General features: G+C 43.0%; 1 non-coding gene across 1 annotated transcript; it reads left to right on the top strand.

The window, feature by feature from the left end:
- The first annotated feature begins 253 nt into the window (after positions 1-253).
- Trnak-cuu (transfer RNA lysine (anticodon CUU)) lies at positions 254-326 on the top strand. Its single transcript has one exon. It is a non-coding gene; the product is annotated as a tRNA-Lys (tRNA).
- The last annotated feature ends 5,701 nt before the right edge of the window (positions 327-6,027 follow it).

Genomic DNA, 6,027 nt, shown 5'->3' with positions numbered 1-6,027 from the left:
AATCACTGGGAACTTCCTGCGCGATATCAATTGATATACAGTTCCTAATTGACCGATGACAACAGCTGTTTTTGTCATGTGATCAGTAAAAATGCAACAAATATATATACCTTTCGGCGAACCCGGGTTCGATCCCACGCAGATGACGACGAACTGGTTACAAAGCCAGCGCCGGAACAACTGATTTGCTGTGAGGGCGTAAAACTTACATTTTCTCCCCGTAACAACTGAGCTACGTAACTGTAACGTATATGCCCGGTTAGCTCAGTCGGTAGAGCATGGGACTCTTAATCCCAGGGTCGTGGGTTCGAGCCCCACATTGGGCGAATCTTCATTTTGTTGAAATACTGTTTTGGCAGTAACTGTTCATTTATGTAAATTAATTCAGCCGAAAATCGCCACTGTGCACAAGAAAGAGCCTCTTGTTGAATAGGAAGGTTTCCGCCAGTTATCTCTCTGAGGTTTTGGGTGCGTGCCCCTTGCGGGGGCAAAAATCATCGAGGTCACAAGCAGGGTCAAGGGGAAGGTCGGCTGGGCGGACAGGAGTATGACGGCTTACTAGTGCCAAAACCTGGTGTTACCCATTATCACGTGATAATTACTAATTAACACTGTCAGTTACTGTTTTCATCTGTTAGTTACTACTTTTCACGGGAAAATTACTAATTTTTAGTTTCGGCACTAGCAATCCGTCAGGAAGTGAGCCAAAACAAAAATTAGTAATTAACAGGTGAAAGTTAGTAATTTTCCGGGGAAAATTAGTAATTAACACGTGAAAATGGTAATTATCAAGGGAAAATTACTAATTTTCCCTTGATAATTACAATTATGAGGTTTTGGCACTAGTAAGCCGTCATACAGGAGACTACAATAGGAAGGTTTCCGCCAGTTATCTCTCTTTGAGGTTTTGGGTGCTTAGAGAGTACCGTACCCCTTGCGGGGGCAAAAAACATCGAGGTCACAAGCAGGGTCAAGGGGAAGGTCGCTGGGCGGACAGGAGACTATTGTGTAGCATGACCTATTTTTTAATATAAAAGCTTGGACAGACCTTCAGTGGTTTACAAGAGAGTTTACACGGGCAGGAATCTTCTTCTTCTGCGTTTATGGGCCTAAAACTCACACGTGCACTAGTGGTTTTTTTGTTTTTGTTGTTGTTGCACGAATAGTTTTTTTTACGTGTATGGTCGTATATATCCCGCTTTTTAGGCAGCCGTACGCCGCTTTTGGAGGATGCATGCTGGGTATTTTCGTGTTTCTATACCCCATCGAACTCTGGCATAAATTACAGAATCTTTTTCTTGCGTTCTTGGTCTTGTGCCTTCGTGTTCACACGAAGAGATATAAGGTACTAGCATTTTTGCATATAAGTTGACCTGGGAGATCGGAAAAATCTCAATCCTTAAGGCAAAGTTAAATTAAACTTTTACGTACGAAAGTCACTGCTTCGTGCGTCTTTGATTCCTGATCAGTACTCTTGACTTTGATTTGGTTTTGTTCCTAAGACTCTGCCCTTTCCTTTGGTATCAGGGCTCACTGTGTGAAACTGGATCAGACACGTGATAATTTTAACAAGCTAAAATTAAATGATGAGAAAACGGAAGTCATGGCTGCCTCCTCTCCACGCATGTCTACCTCCATCCAGCTCCCAGAGTCCATCACAATAGGCAATGCAGTTGTCCCCTTCTCGGTTTCAGTGAAGAACTTGGGTGTCACACTAGACTCCCACCTAACTATGAACGCACAGGTACAAAACATCACTCGTGCCGTCAACTTTGAACTCCGCCGTATTGGCTCGATACGCCACTACCTTTCTAAAGAAGCAGCTCTGACTCTAGTCTCTGCATTCATTCTTTCCAGACTGGACTATTGTAATGCACTGCTGTATGGCTGCCCCCAGTACCTCCTAAACAGGTTACAGAAATTGCAGAACAATGCTGCACGCCTGGTCCTCAGAGTCCGCAAGTCCGAACACATTTCCCCTCATCTCCAAGCACTGCACTGGCTTCCAATAGAGTCACGCATCAAATATAAAATCGCATGCCTATCCTATGGTGCACTCACACAGACAGGACCCGCATACCTCACAGACATGACTCAGACATACACACCGGGCAGGACACTCCGCTCCTCAGCAGACACCTCTATCCTTTCCACTCCGAGAGTCAACACTAAATCTTTTGGTGAGCGCTCTTTTTCTGTTTCTGCTCCTCTCGTCTGGAACTCTCTCCCTGTCACTCTTCGTCACTCTGCCTCCTCTGGCTCTTTCCGCACAGGCCTGAAAACGCATCTTTTTTCACTTGCATACACATGATACCCCCCCCTGCGTGCATGGAGTGTTTTGAATTTGTATGTATATATATGGCTTTTTCTCATTCTGTTGCTTTGCCATGTTTTTTTTTAGTTTTGAGTATTGTTTGCACGGAGTTCGGTATTAATTTTGCTTGTATGGTTTTGCTTGTATGACTTTGTTTTGTCTTTACCCTGTTTGCTTGGTCTTGCGTGCTTGGAGTGTGTTAAGCTTTTGTGTTTGCTTGCATGGAGTATGCTGAGTATGCTATGTTATGTAGATTGTGGGTCTTGTTCATTGTGTATGGTTTTATTATTAGTTATGTTAATTCTAGTTATTGTAAAGCGCATTGAGCATATATATGATTATGCGCTATAGCAAATGTCCATTATTATTATTATTATAATCGCTAATGAATGAAGTAATTAGTTTTTGTTCCCGATTAAGGTACATTCTTTTTGGAGGCTGGCTGTGAGGAGGGTATCGACGCAACAGTTGGTCTACATCCTTCTGTACCCGTGTATGTATGTTTCGTTTTGACTATCTGCTAGAGGAAGTAGATATTTTGGAAAATATGAAATGCAAATGGCGGCTGTAATTAATAATTTGGTGATATCTTCTTCAGATAATCAAAACCAAACACACGTACACGGGTACATAAGGACGTAGATCAACTTTTGCACTTTGCAATCGCTCAAAATGTTTCGATCTGCCGGCATTTGGATAACTTTATTGGATGAATCCTGAACTTTGCTCTGACACAATGATTAGGCTACATCACTAACACTAACACTAACGATTTATTCAAATATTTTGCAACATAAACAATGGAAAGTACATGCAGTAGTATTCATGTTGCACAACATGCAAAGCTTATATAGGCGTGCTTTTGAAAAGAACGCTACATCCTGCCCAGACTGTAACTGTGAAATCTAGCGTCCGTTCGGTTCTTCTCAGATTACGTATTGTCCGTCAAACTGTTAATCGCTACTGTGACTGTTTTTCACGAATGGTAACATCGACTGTTAATCACATCTTTGTCTGTTTATCACAATGTGAACATTTCAAACTGCAAATCGTGTCGTTGACTGATGTCGCAACACCCGACGCAATCCAAACTGTTAAACGTTCCGTTGCCTGTTTTTCACACACATACCCCCCTATTAACGCAGTTTGGTTAGAAGTTTAACCTGTATTGTCAGACGCTAACAAGTTTTGGTATGCCCAATTCAAACGCTGGCTTCCCTGGGTTGCTTAGAGTTACAGTTACTGACTTCAGTCGTAACTGGCAAGTTTCTACACTTGAAGGCTTTAAAGGGCAAAATACACGTACGCAGAGTCAGCGGCGCTGCATGCTGCGATAGGGATTATGAAGAGTACTCGGCCTGTTTTCGTTCGACGCAATGTATAGCGGGCTGGGAAAAAAAAGAATTACCTCAATAATCTGCAGTGCGTCGTCTGTGCCGCTGACTCTGCGCAGATGTAATTTGTCCCTTACCTCAATAATCTGCAGTGCGTGTGCTGTCCTGCCATAGTTACATAGGTGAGCGCCGGGCCTTAGCGACTCTGAGCGGAAGCTGTGTGTAAAGTTTGCTTTGTTTGTCAGTATGGTTAGAGGACGGGTAGTATAGGTTACAGGTACAGGTCCTGTGATGACGTGGTCGAAACTGTGAATCTGCCTTGTGAAATCAGAACAATGCGTATTTTCAGTAGTACCGGAAAGTTGGTATTCATGAGTGTGTGGTTGGGTGCGGCGTGAGCGCGTTGCCAGGTTTTGACTGTATTGGTTGATTCTCTTTATCAAACAAGCAAGCACACACACGCACACGCACACCGTAACAGAGAGAGAGAGAGAGAGAGAGAGAGAGAGAGAGAGAGAGAGAGAGAGAGAGAGAGAGAGAGAGAGAGGGAGGGAGAGAGAGTGAGAGAGAGAGAGTGAGAGAGAGAGAGAGAGAGAGAGGGGGACAGGGGGGGGGGGACAGGGGGACAGGGGCGGACGGACATAATGGTATGCTGCTATGGCGAAGGCGAAGAGGAAATTACAAGTTACTACTCAAGAAATCCATGAAGAGAGACTGAGGAACGAGAGGTTGAGAGCAGATGACATGGCGTCGCGGGAGTAATACTAATAATAATAAAACATTCTTTTATAGCGCTGTTCACCGCCAAATGGCAGTCTCATGGCGCTTTCATTAGACATTAAAATTCAACATTTTACATATAAAGAGTTTCCTCGTAGGAAATAACATACAAGCATTACAAAAAAAATTAAAACATTCATAGACAACGACCACTTATAGTCATATAAGATAATCTAGAAAAATTGTTTTTAAAAAGATGAAAATACATAAGATAAGTAATAGACACATAGTTACACCTAAAAAGTCTGACAATAAAACCGAACTTACATAACAGATCTAAAACAGAACAAAGATGTAACACAGACTGTGGGGCAACAAATTAAACAACTAACAACAGGCATACTGTATCTATATATATATATATCTATATATATATACGACTTGTGTCTGTGTGTGTGTGTGTGTGTGTGTGTGTGTGTGTGTGTGTGTGTGTGTGTGTTCGCGATGCACGCCCAAGGTTCTCGATGGATCTGTTTCAAATTTGGTGGCCATATTCAGGTACACCCCGGACATAACCTGGTCGATGAGATATTTCAACACGTGCTCTCAGCGCGCAGCGCTGAACCGATTTTGGTTTTTCTCTTGATCCATTCCCAGTAACTCTTCCTTATCTTCTCCAGTGTTTTCAGCGTTTATCTCCCTTCCTTCGTGTGGCGTCAATCCATATTCCCGTTACTACGTTACTATTTTTAGAATGTCACTGCACTGTCCAGAACACTTTCCTTGCACCCGTAAGTTGTCCTTACTGTAAAAGTGAAAAGGTCGAATCAATTTATAGCCACGCGAAAAATACACTGTCATCTATCTCTATATATTTATAGATATAGATATACATATATATATATATATATATATATATTCGACTTGTGTCTGTCTGTGTGTGTGTGTGTGTGTGTGTGTGTGTGTGGGCAACACCTGTGGATTGTAGAGTTCTGTTTGTGATGTGGTCTGGCGGCTTTGGTGTGTCTGTATGTTCAGGCCTTCCTTTGAGAAGCCATAACAGTTATTCTCAATCCCGTTTGAGTGGACTTCGCCTTCAAAGGTGATTGTGGTGTTTCGGCACTCGGTTACATTTGGCGTCGTCGACAGCGATGGGACTCGACATGAAATGTTCAGGCCACTGAATCATTTTCGTGCTGTTCCCATTCCACCTGGGAGGGACCTAAGCTTGGCGGGTCCATGGTTCGAAACTTTGGGGACAAAGTTCATTCAAAGGCGGTCGAGTGTGACAGGGAGACTACCGTCGCCCTTCACAGCAGACTCTGCAGAGTTGTTCGCCTTCGTAAGTTGTCCTCACTGTAAAAGTGCAAAGGTCGAATCTATTTATCGAAAAATCCACTGTCATCTATCTCTATATATTTATATATATAGATAGATATATACGGCTTCTGTGTGTGTGTGTGTGTCTGTGTGTGTGTGTGTGTGTGTGTGTGTGTGTGTGTGTGTGTGTGTGTGTGTGTGTGTGTGTGTGTGTGGAGGCAACACCTGTGGATTGTGGAGTTCTGTTTGTGATGGGGTCTGGCGGCTTTTGTCTGTCTGTATGTTCTGGCATTTGAGAAGCCATAACAGATAATATAGGGCTTAGAAATAAGCTCTAAA

Source organism: Littorina saxatilis, linkage group LG1 (assembly GCF_037325665.1).
Source record: "Littorina saxatilis isolate snail1 linkage group LG1, US_GU_Lsax_2.0, whole genome shotgun sequence".
In the NCBI taxonomy this organism is placed as follows: Eukaryota; Metazoa; Mollusca; class Gastropoda; order Littorinimorpha; family Littorinidae; genus Littorina; species Littorina saxatilis.
The sequence above is the reverse complement of the archived record's forward strand: the minus strand, read 5'-3'. Positions and strand labels throughout refer to the sequence as shown.